This window comes from Thermobia domestica, chromosome 6, assembly GCF_964235325.1.
Source record: "Thermobia domestica chromosome 6, izTheDome1.hap1.1, whole genome shotgun sequence".
Lineage (NCBI taxonomy): Eukaryota > Metazoa > Arthropoda > Insecta > Zygentoma > Lepismatidae > Thermobia > Thermobia domestica.
Window position 1 is genome coordinate 212,049,534 of NC_137459.1, and position 13,844 is coordinate 212,063,377.

Consider the following 13,844-nt stretch of genomic DNA (forward strand, 5'->3'; position numbering starts at 1 on the left):
CGGTTTCGGAAATTTTACCACCTAACACGAAAACCCCATAACTATATGGATCCTTCCTTTATTTGACAATATCTTGATAGTCATATTTTAATTAATTTTCTAAATTGTACTGTCTAATATGCAAGCTCCACGTACCTATGGTGTCGCTTTTTATTTCACCATATTTCGGTAACTGTTAGGCGTACCGACTTGCGGTTTCGGTAAACACACACCTCTAACGTTCTTTAAAACGTTATTAAGACATATTTTAGAATATTTAGAAATGAGAGTTCTGGGAATATCATGGTACCCGAAAACCCCCATCAGGGCGTGTGTGTAGTGTATTTAATTGAAACTACTTTTGAGGTTGTTGTAAGCCCTCGTAATTACGTTTCCGAAACTGCACCATCTAGTACGCAAACTCCACAGTTCCGTAGTGTCGCTCTTTATTTTCCCATATCTCGATATCCATAAGGCTTACCGAGTTGAGGTTTTCGGTAAACAGATGTCAGTTCCTTACATTTTAGAGACATATATTTTCATATATCTAAAAAAATACAGACATTAGGTACCCCATGGTAGCCCGAACACCATTGAGGTACCCACTTACTTTTGAATGGTAATACATTTTGAGTTGTTGTTCAGCATCAATAAACACTTCATAGTTTTTCTACGTGCAACTTAAAAGTCCATACCTGACCGAACAGATTTTGTCCATTTAATCTCAAAAATGTTAAGATACTTTGTATTGTTAAGTACAACCAAATTAAGCACACTGAATATAACATTTTAAATATTTTCTGATTTTTGTTGCAGGTATTTCGTGCATCAAACCAGGATTCTGCTTGAAAGACAGTCAAAAGAAGCAGTGTAGGTTGTGGCTAAAAGTACGCCCTTTCTGAAGACAGACTCAGTTGTACTTACATTATTTTGTACGAATATATAACCCTAATAAAGATACTGTACTACAAATTATTTCTTTCTTCCATAAATTATAATAAAATATTATCTCTGTTTAAAGAAAATGATTGTTAATGTTAAGTCATTTTAATTCTTTTTCTCTGTAATAAGAACATTATCCCTAGCAATATTTTTTATCTTTGTGCTATTGCGATTGGATGAAGTAAAATTCTATACGAAGCACTATTATTTCAGACATGCATTAATAACTAATGTATTGTTCTGTATGTAAGACAATGTGTATACTGAACATGTCTAGCGAAGGTGTTGTTTTAATACAGAATCTATAACTCAGCTTTTCAGTAGTCAACTTTATTGGGAATCCGAAGAAAGAAGTTAAAAAAAAAATGTTGGACTTACCAGCGTGTGTGTGTTCGAATTCTGGACTAATCCAAATTATCCAGAGAAATCATTATATATTTCTTTGTTGCTATTTCAGATGTATCCTTTATCCAAGTCGTATGAAACGGAGACTTCATACATCGCTATACTTTGTATGAACTATGTTCCGTATTTACTTAATCACTTTGTAACTTTCTCTAGTGTTGACAAGGCCGCAGGTGTCAATCGAATAGTTTAGTGTTTCACTCATGTCACCTTGTGACTAAGGTACGTCCTGTCGGTATATATATGGTACTGGGTTCAATTAGCGATAAAATACATTTTTAGCGTTAAACAAATGCAAAAATCTACACGAAATGAGATACCGTGATCTCTGACTTACGGATAACACCAAGCAACTAATGGTACTGAGTGTGATTGAGTTTACTAATTACTATTTGGCTAAAATCAGTGTTCCTTTATCTATAGTTCTTTTCGTGCTTTGAATTGCAAAGTTTGAAATAACCGTTTTAAATTATTGTGTATATATATCTTCCGAGTAATTCTGACAAGTAAACCTTACGTTTGGGTGAATCGAGTTGCTGACTGAGACACATATGAGAAAGTAGTACTAAATGTGGTTAGTATTTCAGTGAAGTTGTAGGTGCGAAGCTCCAGGGGTTTAGGAGATACAGCTACCAGAACATCACATGGAAGTACAGAACAGTCTTCATACAGTTGGAGATAAAAGCTCTGTAAGACCTCTTGTAACGACAAAAAGGTTAATAACAAATATATGGGTACATATTAGGACTGGAGAGAAGTCATATAGTAACAGTATATCTGACGGCTGCCATCTTGAAATCCGCCATTTTGAATTAAGGTTAAGTTTTTAAAATAGGAATACGGTCATGTGATACATGATTTAAGGCGAAAATTTAACCAGAAGAACAATGGTGACGTTAATTTTTATTTACCCGCAATTGGTAAAAAGTTACAGGAAAATTAAATATTGTTACAGCATATGTATTAGTCCTTTAGCCTACCTTGTAAATTTTGTGTTAATGATAATAATTAAATAAAAAGCAGGTGGATAAATATTAGGTCTATGGTAAGAGTTGCCTTGATGGCGGCCATGTTCAAATCCGCCATTTTGAATCAGACAAAAGTTTTAAACAAAACGCATAACAGTGACACCTTATTAATAGCAAATTTTACCATAAATCCAACGCTATAACCATTTTTGCTTTATCATTAACCAGCACCAAATTAAATGGGAATAGAGTAATGCAAAGGATGACTTGGGCTAGAAGTTAATCAGAAATACAATGGTGGCGTAACACATGCTGGTTAATGATAAAGCAAAAATGGTTATAGCGTTGGATTTATGGTAAAATTTGCTATTAATAAGGTGTCACTGTTATGCGTTTTGTTTAAAACTTTTGTCTGATTCAAAATGGCGGATTTGAACATGGCCGCCATCAAGGCAACTCTTACCATAGACCTAATATTTATCCACCTGCTTTTTATTTATTATTATCATTAACACAAAATTTACAAGGTGGGCTAAAGGACTAATACATATGCTGTAACAATATTTAATTTCCCTGTAACTTTTTACCAATTGTGCGTAAATAAAAATTAACGTCACCATTGTTCTTCTGGTTAAATTTTCGCCTTAAATCATGTATCACATGACCGTATTCCTATTTTAAAAACTTAACCTTAATTCAAAATGGCGGATTTCAAGATGGCAGCCGTCAGGTATACTGTTACTATATGACTTCTCTCCAGTCCTAATATGTACCCATATATTTGTTATTAACCTTTTTGTCGTTACAAGAGGTCTTACAGAGCTTTTATCTCCAACTGTATGAAGACTATTCTGTACTTCCATGTGATGTTCTGGTAGCTGTATCTCCTAAACCCCTGGAGCTTCGCACCTACAACTTCACTGAAATACTAACCACATTTAGTACTACTTTTTCATATGTGTCTCAGTCAGCAACTCGATTCACCCAAACGTAAGGTTTACTTGTGAGAATCATTGCTCTTTCTTTAAGCAATGTATGAGACTGTTAAATTGCTCTTTCCTTAAAATGTTGCACTAAGAAGGATGCATCCAGGAAAGTCCAAATTTGCAGAATGTCTATAGCAGGGAAGAATAAATATGTTTAGTCGATGGCTGCACAACGCCTCCGCTGTCACCACGTTGTCACACAGTGAATACAGCGAACGTTTAAGAGTATTCTGCACTTACTATTAGGTATCGGCCTGGGAACTTTGGCGCATCTACCCAGTCTCCTTCTTGGTGTTTCATTTTTAATGGCGAGTACTGAGTAGGAATAATATTGAAAGCGAATGCGTTTCCGGCTGACACCACACTTTTAATTATTGCGACATTAAAAAAAAAAAAAACTGTTAATTAAAATGTACAGAGAAGTTATTTCTGGAAAATTCTATTCAGGCCTCTTGTGGTAACAACTGCACTTTAGTAGATGATACTATTAAGGAAAAGAATGAGGTAAAATAATCTTTATATCGTACAAGCAATGGATGATAACAGCTTAATAAATGATTGTACGTAAATCTTGTTTGAGTTTGAATATAGGATTGTATAAGGCTGTGCATTTTGCATTATTATTGAGGTGCTGCAACTAACTAACTGCAAACCATATGATAAATTCTTACAGTAATATATCACATATTGATTTACTCTGTATGGAAACGAAAATAGTTTAATATATGGTTAACCTCCTTTGTGCCAGGGGCGGATCCAGAGGGGGCGATCGGGGCGATCGCCCCCCCCCGCAAGAGGAAACTTTCTTATTTTATATATAAATAAACCCATCCATAACAAGTTTGGAGCTCTTAAAAGTAGCAGTATTACCGCCGACCGCCCCCCCCCCATAAGTCCGTCCTGGATCCGCCCCTGCTTTGTGCCCATAATTTTAAAATTAACGCTTGTGTCACTTTTCAACACTTGACTTTGCAGTAGCTTTCCAACGAATTAGCAGGAAGCCCAAACTTATAGGACACCCTGCAGGTAAATACATTTCTTTGGACAGTTTCACTGCTCCAAACTAAGATTTGAAAAGTGTAGTATTGTTAATTTTATTATTATTGGCACAAAGGAGATCAACCATATTTTAAGCTATTTTTGTTTTCATACAGAGTAAAACAATATTTGACAACATTACAGTAAGAATGTATCATGCACTTTGCAGTATGTTGCAGCACTTTAATAATGGTGCACTATACGTACACTCTAGATCCTGCATATATCCGATCCATACATTACAAGAAGGCAATACGTATTCGATACAGGTAAAATCTGTATATTTCATATGGACAACCTATTAGCTATATACATCCAATCTATACATTACATATGGCCAACCTGTACGCGACATACGTATAATCTATATGCTGCATGCAGACAGTCTGTAAGCTACATATATGCACTCTGTATGGTGCATACGGATATTCTGTATGCTGTATCTGGACAAGCTGTGTGCGACATAAGGAAAATCTGTATAATACATACGTACAATACGTATACTGTATCTAGTCGTACGTATGGGGCACAAGTACAATATAGATGCTGTCTCGGGGTTGAACGCAAGAAACACACGTACAGAACGTATATTGCATACTTCTTGAAATCATGCTCCGTCCTGATAGTCAGTGTATGTCGTCATTATTAACCCACATGCTACATACGACCCTGACGTGACAAAGCTAGATATTACCTCCGTATATACTTGTTACTGCAGATAACGTCACACGAATGACGTCATTGCACTTGTGCAGACAGTACGTATAATACATACTTTTTCAGCTATACGTTTGCTGCAGGATGTTATATACGGTTGTACGTTAAGTCCAGAAACTACAGGAATTACGAATGTAACCTACGTTTTTAAGTATGCCACCTACATTTTTTTTTCTCAGTGTATCCACCAGTAATTCATAAGTCGTAGTACCAGGTCGAAAGCTCGAAAAGATACAAAATGGCGGACAATGTTTACGTGTCGTGTGTGGTTGCATAACCAGCAGGAAATGAGAGAGGCACTCGAAGTGTGGTGATGTACGTTGTAAATGGCTCCAGGAAGAATTCCGACAACTAATGCATACGTGCAAGTGTGGCAGCACTTAGGTAAATCAAATCGTATGTAAGGCACTGATGAAGCATTATGTGCTAAGCAGTTAACATAACGAATATCCGCAAACTGGATTGCAATGGGAAAAGCATGACAACATTCGAGTATGTGGGAGGTGAATCTGAAACAATCCGCATGTTGACGCGTAAGTGTATTACAACAAGCAAAAAAATGATGGACATGTCGTGTTTGTCCATATCAACAAACAGAAATCGTCATGTTGGTAATGTGTACATTATTAATCATTAGGTAAACAGTAAATAGCCAGATGTGTAACCACAGAAGAGATGCATGAGAAATTAACTTACCTCTATCATTAAAGTAAATGTTGGAAGTGTCGTTCACTCATGTGAATGCATTCTCGTACTCGTCCTCGCAAAGATGCATGTACTCGTGATAACATGTCGGCATCCTGTTGAATATGTCCGCAACATTGTTCCACCCTTTCTCGAAGGTCTTCTAATGTTGCAAAAGGGGTAGAATAAACGTGCGACTTCACATGGCCCCAGAGAAAGAAATCTAAAGGATTTAAGTCCGGGGAGGGAGGTGGCCAAGCAATAGGACTCGCACGTCCTATCCACTTTCGTCCGAATCGGGCATGTAAATGTTCTCTGACACGGTTAAAGAAATGTGCTGGCGCTCCATCATGCATAAACCGCAGTCCCTGACGCCTATCGAGAGGTATATCTTCGAGTAGAAGCGGCAAATCGTGTTGGAGAAATCGCAAATATGAGATCCCAATTAATGCATTAGGAAGAAAGAATGGTCCTGCGAGCTGATCACCTAAGAGTCCTTCCCACACATTTAAGGAACACCTACGCTGATGTCCTAACTCCACTATTGCAAGTGGATTCTCAGGGACCGACATGAAAATTGTGAAAATTTACAATGCCATCCCAGGTGAATTGTTTCATCAGTAAATAGGACGTCATCAATGAAATGAGTATTGCCAGTAATTTGTCTGCGAAGCCACTGACAAAACTGCATTCTCGGCGGAAAGTCTGTGGGGCTCAGAGGTTGAACACGTTGCAGATGGTATGGGTACAACTGCTGTTCATGAGGAATGTGCCATATGAGAGCATTGAATGCGCGTTCGGCACGTCCCACACGTCTTGTGCTGGTTCGTGGATTTTCGTCCACTGCCTGTAGCACGCGTTCTTCTAATTCAGGTGTGCGTACTGTCCTTGGCCTTCCCGGCCTGGAACAATGTGCAAAGATCCCATGTTCTCGTAGCCGCTGATGTATTCTGATAAATGTTCTTCGGTCTGGTTGCTGTCTCGTAGGGAAAGTCTCGCGATGTAACTTAGCGGCCTCTACCGCATTCCCGTTTGCTTTGACGTACATAAAGTGCATGTCAGCATACTCAATATTACTGTACATTGTATCAATTGCAAGGTAAACAATAATTTAGCACCACACTAATAGCACTAATTAACACTGCACAATAGTATACCCGTGGCTTTGCAACACTACTGAAACTATTGCACTGTTCCCCGCAATATGGTGAAGTAAGTACATCCACAACACTGTAAAGGCACGCGCATTTGACACCTCTTCAACACACACAGAACTACTACATTCACTGTAGGCGAGAAAGACAAGTGAAGACAACGAACCTCTACACTCTGAATCATTCTCCAAAGCCACTACTCCGGTACGACGAAAGCATGTAGGCCTGTAGCAGAACCCTTCAGGCAGCATTATAAACAAACGTGGAAAGGCAAGCGTGTTTCGAATTCACGTCTGTAATCAAAACAATGTAGTGTTCTTCCATTCCATATTTCCTGGCTTACCAGCTGATTAACAAGAACTGCGTGCACAGTCTTTTTCTTTACGTATACGTACAGAGGATGAACCAAATATTGAGCAACCTACAAGCTCGATTGATTGAGTTATTGTTGCTTTAAACGAGCTTAGGAGCTTCGAAGAACGGGACCTACGATTTGGAAAATCTGGGATCAGAACCACTGCATTCAGTGGGCACTTCAGCGGATTTCAACCCGCAACATCATGCACCCAAGGTGAGCTCAACGTCTGTTGCAACCCTGATTCAGTATTTCCAGCTGGCTTGCATGTTCTACCAGTGTTTCTTTCGGCCATTCCACTCATTTTCGCGCATCGTTTGTTTTACCTTGGTACTGGTACAGTAGAGGACTACTCTGTACATGCGCATTCGTCTTAGGAATGTGCTCTGAAGTAGTTCACAACATGCACCACCACCTTTCTTCGATTGCCTCTCTCATTACCTACTGGTTATGCAACCACACATGGCACGTAAACATTGTCCGCCATTTTGTATCTTTTCGAGCTTTCAACCTGGTACCACGACTTATGAATTACTGGTGGATGGACTCGCCCTCGATGTTCATCTCGAACCCCTTTTCCTTGGACTATTTTACGGGAATCCCTCCGTTTTTTGGGGGAATCCCTTGCGCGCGCATTGCAGGGTTATCAACCATGCATTTCTGCATAGCGCAGGTCTGACTTCGATAGTCATTCATTGGAACCCCTCTGTCCGATTCAAACTTTTTGAGATCTTCGTCTCTAAACTTCATTTTCCAACACTTTCAACAGCCCGTATCTCCGTTACGAAGCGTTTGCGGACACATGTTTACTAAGACTTTTTTGTTAGTTTTGGCGTGTACTATCTTCGGTTTAATTTATGACCATTACTTATTAAACACCTTGTATATTAAAGAAATCTGACGTTACAGTTCTCACTGACATGGATAGCATCTTAAATAGATGGAAAGATTTCTTTGACGATTTGCTTAACACGCAACCGAAAACTAGTGTGCGTGGAGAAAAGGAGATACACACCGCAGAACCGTATATTCCAGAACCCAACCGAATAGAAGTAGAAACTGCTATAAAGAAATTAAAGAAACACAAATCTCCGGGTGTAGATGAAATTTCGGCTGAGTTAATTTTAGCTGGAGGCGAAAAATTGTGGAACAAGATACACAAACTCACTCTCCTTATCTGGAACAAGGAAGAATTACCACAAGAGTGGAAAGAATCGATCATTGTTCCAATTCACAAGAAAGGCGACAAAACTGACTGTAATAATTATCGAGGCATTTCCCTTCTGTCAACATCCTATAAAATCCTTTCAAATATTCTATTAGCAAGACTGACCCCATACGCAGATGAAATTATTGGAGATTATCAATGCGGATTTAGACGGAATCGATCAACTATCGACCAAATATTTACCATTCGCCAAATACTCGAAAAAAAATGGGAATACAATACCCCGGTACACCAACTATTTATTGATTTTAGAAAGGCGTACGACTCGGTTAGGAGAGAAACATTATACAACGTTCTTACAGAACTTGGAATACCGAGAAAGCTAATTAGATTAACTAAGATATGTTTAAATGAATCCCAAAGTAAAGTCCGGGTAGGAAAATTGTTGTCCACGAGCTTTCACGTCGAAAATGGTCTCAAACAAGGAGATGCGTTGTCGCCATTATTATTTAACTTCGTTCTGGAATACACTATAAGGAAAATCAAAGATAGGAACCAGGGCCTAGAGTTGAACGGTATTCACGAGGTTATGGCATATGCTGATGACGTAAATTTAATAGGTGATGATAGGAGAACAACAGAAAGAAATGCAGAGATCTTTTTAAACGCTTGCAGGGACATGGGTTTATAAGTAAATGCAGATAAAACTAAATACATGGAAGTGTGTCGGGACCGGAATACAGCAAATTATGGATGCGTTAAAATATTAAATAATACTTTTGATAAAGTGGATAGTTTCAAATATCTAGGATCAATATTAACAGAGGAAAATCATATTCGCGGAGAAATTAAATGTCGACTAAAAGCGGGGAATTCGTGTTACTATTCGGTTCAAAATCTCTTGTCGTCGCGAATTCTGTCGAGGAATTTGAAGTTTAAAATATACAAAACGGTAATTATGCCTGTTGTTTTGTATGGCTGCAAAACATGGTCACTTACTCTGAGGGAAGAACATAGACTGAAAGTATTTGAGAACAAGATCCTGAGACGAATATTCGGACCCAAGAGGAACGGGAATGGGGAATGGCGGAAACTTCATAACGAGGAACTACATAATTTATATGGTTTACCCAACATTGTTAGGGTCGTCAAGTCTAGGAGGCTTAGGTGGGCGGGTCATGTACCTAGAATGGAAGAAAGTAGAAACGCTTTCAAAGTCTTGACTGGAAGACCACTCAGAAAACGACCATTAGGAAGACCTAGGCGCAGATGGGAGGACAATATGAAGATGGATCTTGCAGAGATTGGAATACAAAGTAGAAACTGGATGCAGTTAGCTAAGGATAGAAGTCAGTGGAGAGCTTTTGTGAACGCGGCACTGAACCTCCGGGTTCCATAAGCCATAGAGTTAGTTAGTAGTTAGTTAGTTCAAAAATGTGTTTGAAACAATAACATTTTGAGTGATTGAACTTACTCCCTCATGAAATTTTGTGTACGTCACTAGTTGGTTGATTGATTTGATGGGAGTTTAGAGTGGAACCCGAATCACTGTAGTCCATTTAAATTTCTGAATCGCAGGTGCTCGCTCTAGGTACTAATTAGCGTGAAAGGCATAGTAGTATTTAGTTCCATGAGCTAGCTTTCACTTTTGAGAGATTTAGACTATATAGAGAAGGTAGAGGGTAGAAGTGACACGAGAAAACGTAGAAGGATCTTACTAAGGGACATTTTCAGCAATACTTTAGGATAATGATGTACTTCTACCTTAAACTGAAAAAAAATGTTCTTATCAATATCTTATCAATATGCGTATAAAAAACCTCTTACTATTGATAGTCTATATAACCTCTTTGGATTCAACAATAAAATCATATTATAATAGCAATACTTCGTGATCAATGCTAATTTCTATTAGTTAACAATTGCCGCTCCATGGAAAAACGTCCAACATAAGACATTCATCAATCAATAGGTGTCATTGAGCTGAATGACTTGTGTGAATCTTCATACTTATAAGCGATTCTCATGCGATAAAAATCGATAAAACTAATTTTTTATGGTACAAATATGTCATTCGTACATAACATTAACGGGGTCGATAACTAAAATGAAACTTTTCCCAAAATATACACTATTCAGCCTTTCATTACTACACTAGCATGAGGACAGTCCACCCTATCCTTAATAAGATATAACAACCTAAATGTCCTAAAATTATGATTACCTTTTAAATTTTAAACACATTTCAATTAACCTTTTCAGAGTTACACGCATTTCTATATGGACACTATAAAGTTGCAAAACTTTGCACCTTTTAGATCAAAATACCATATTATTATTATTATTATTATTATTATTATTATTATTATTATTATTATTATTATTATTATTATTATTATTATTGAAAATGTCAAACTTTAAGTGAAATATTCAAATAAGTATTTAGTCAAATTTCAACATTGTAGTTGTAATAAGGTATCCTCATGAAGCGAGATCGTTTGAAACTTACCGCCACGGGGAATAATCTGATATGAACTATGACATATTTATCAGGGTAGTCCCGTGGGAAAATTTCACCTGTGAATAATCCGTACCAAACTGATGTGGCCATTCGTCTGAAAAGATTTCTAGCGGACAAGAATTTTTTTTTTTTTAGATAATGCCAATAGGAAACAAAATGTTTGTTAATAAAATATCAAATAAAAGCAGCAGCTGTATTGTCTAAACTTCAATTTTCTGAGTGGTTTCGACTGGTCGCTGATGAATAATCACTTTGCTTGATCGTTTAGTTTAAATTATGTCGTCTCTTTTCAGCGCCGATACTATATGGGAGATGCACTTTCATTTTAACTTGGGACCCGAACGAAATGAGCTCCCAATGAGAATCGAACAAGACTATCATACGAAGAAACTGCGTAAGCTAACCCCTAACTATTCTGTTTAATTATTATAGTATCATCGGAAATGGAAATATTAACTTGTTTGTTTGCTTGTAAAATTTAGCAAATTGTCATTTTCAAAACTGAGTCTATATGAGACGTTGACCTACAGTTTAAAATGTGGAATCCAAACCATCGTAATGCGATTAATGCTCTCCAACAAAGAATGGAACCCACGACCACGTACTCCAAAGGCGCGATTACTAGCCGCGATTACTAAACCAGCAGGGAGGGCAATAAATATTAAGTGTAGTGTGATGGAAATGATTCAGTATTATCTCGTATTTTCTCATTTTGTCTGTCATTGACAGCTAATCGCTGCATCTCGTACCTTAAGGGTCTTCACTAAAGCGAAATAACCTACCGCTAATATTAGAGTTTTTCTGTAATATCTTCAAACCAGATAAAAATATTCGAAAAGCAGAAACGTAGTGAACTAGACAATACGATTTTGCATGTGATACCGTTATCACAACTCATTTATCTGCCTTCGATTTGCAACTGTAGATAGATTTAGCATTTTTTGCGGGTTCTGTAAATAGCGGCATACTAAAACCAGATACGTAAATTGTAGTAAAGGTATCACATGCAAAATCGTATTGTCTAGTTCACTACGTTCCTGCTTTTCCATTTTTTTTTAGATATTACGGAAAAACTTTAAAACTATAGGTAGGTTAATTTCGCCTTAGTGAAGACCCTTAACACCCGTAAGTATTATCCTGTATCCTACGCGCAACATGTCTATGATTCGGCGTAAAGTGGTTACGCATTCTCATGTTCAACTAAATGCCGACATTTTCTTCGTAGTAAACTTACTTATAGTTGCCAAATGCTCTAATACAATCATTTAAAAAAAACATAGTTTTTAATAACCTGTAAGGTTACAAAATTGACAGTGCATACTTGAATATCATAACTTCATACATTCCAAATAAATGACTATAAGTAATATTGTAGGCTATTGAGTAGTAAATCTTTAAATAAAAGTCGATTATGCTTACTTTATTTAAATTATCGTATAAATTGTTGATTTTATTTAAGTATTCCTTTTAGCTTTAAGGCTATATGAAACGGGAACCTACAGCTTAACGTGGAATCCGAACCGCATGAACGCCATCGGGAGTCAAACTTGGGTCTCCCGTTCCTATTGATTGATTAAGGAAAATTCGAGTCGAGAAATACGTCTGCCTCGATTCGTCTCGAATTTTTCAGTGTCTCTCAACTCGAATCTCGACTCGAATTCAAGTCGAATCAAGTCGAGACTTGTCTCGACTCGTGCACATCCCTACACTAAGACAGCAGTGAACACTGGTGAATTTCTACGTATGTTTTACTTTCAAGACCTCCATTTTCCTTCCTTTTCCATTTGTTTCTCTTTACTTATCTAAGAGGAGTGTATACATGTATATTTAAGTGAAAAAAAAAAACTTCAGGTACAGGTAATAATTGTAATAATAGCAACAGGACTTACAACCTGGCTTTCCAGATACAGCCTGTGAGTTTTTAGAGGTGCTAACTACTGGAAAAATATATTTTTGAATCAGCTGTACTATATGAATTATTACATAAAAATGACTGTAACTATCTGCACGCGATGATCACGACCAAATGGCAAAACCAAATGAAATGAATATAGTTAGGCCCCAGTCTCAACTGAAGTGTTATATCAATTTTATTATAATACATATACAAAGGGGGAAGTGGGGGTCCGAATTTTTGCAAAAAAAATTGTGTATCTCATAAGTTGTTCAACTGACGGAGCTGAAAGTCAGGATAATAACTTTTTATTAAAAATAAACAGAACGTGTTCTAGCATTTTTTTAAAATCTCTTTCTATATGTGGGAAACTGGTAGTGGGTTGATTTTAAAAGTAAGCGAAAATGATCGATATTAGTTGAAAAACAAATTGAGAAATAAATTTTAATTGAGAAACAAGAAATACAGTGTTTCGCATTATATATCCACTGCTTTCTACTATAATAATTGCTGAATCGTATGTTTATTATACGGAGCGTTCAGAGCACAAGGCAATTAAGCCATAAAATTGTGAGAAAAAAAATAGACAAAATTTATATTGTAAGCTTAGTTAATGGAAATTGAAGTTTGTACGGTATGTTTAATTATATGGAAAACTACACCATTTTTACTCCTTTACGTTGGTCTACTATACCTTGATTGGAGACTCAAATTTCATTCAATTTTTCACTGAAAAGTATCTGTAATTCAACAAGAAAATACCTCTATATACGATGATTAAATTGGAGTTTATCGTAATTTGGCTCATGACAAACACTTTATCATTTTATATCGTAAAGGTCAGATCCACCGTTTTTGTAACAGAGCGGTACTTGCACGATTCACCGCAGAAGTTCAAACGTCGATTACTGATAATTTCACAACCTTGTTTTATTACAAGTGTAAACTCTTTAATCAGTACAGAAGAAGGCGTGAACCATTGGGCAGAGTAGATGATGATGATGGGTTTTGGTAGGTCGGAGTGAGTCCCAGT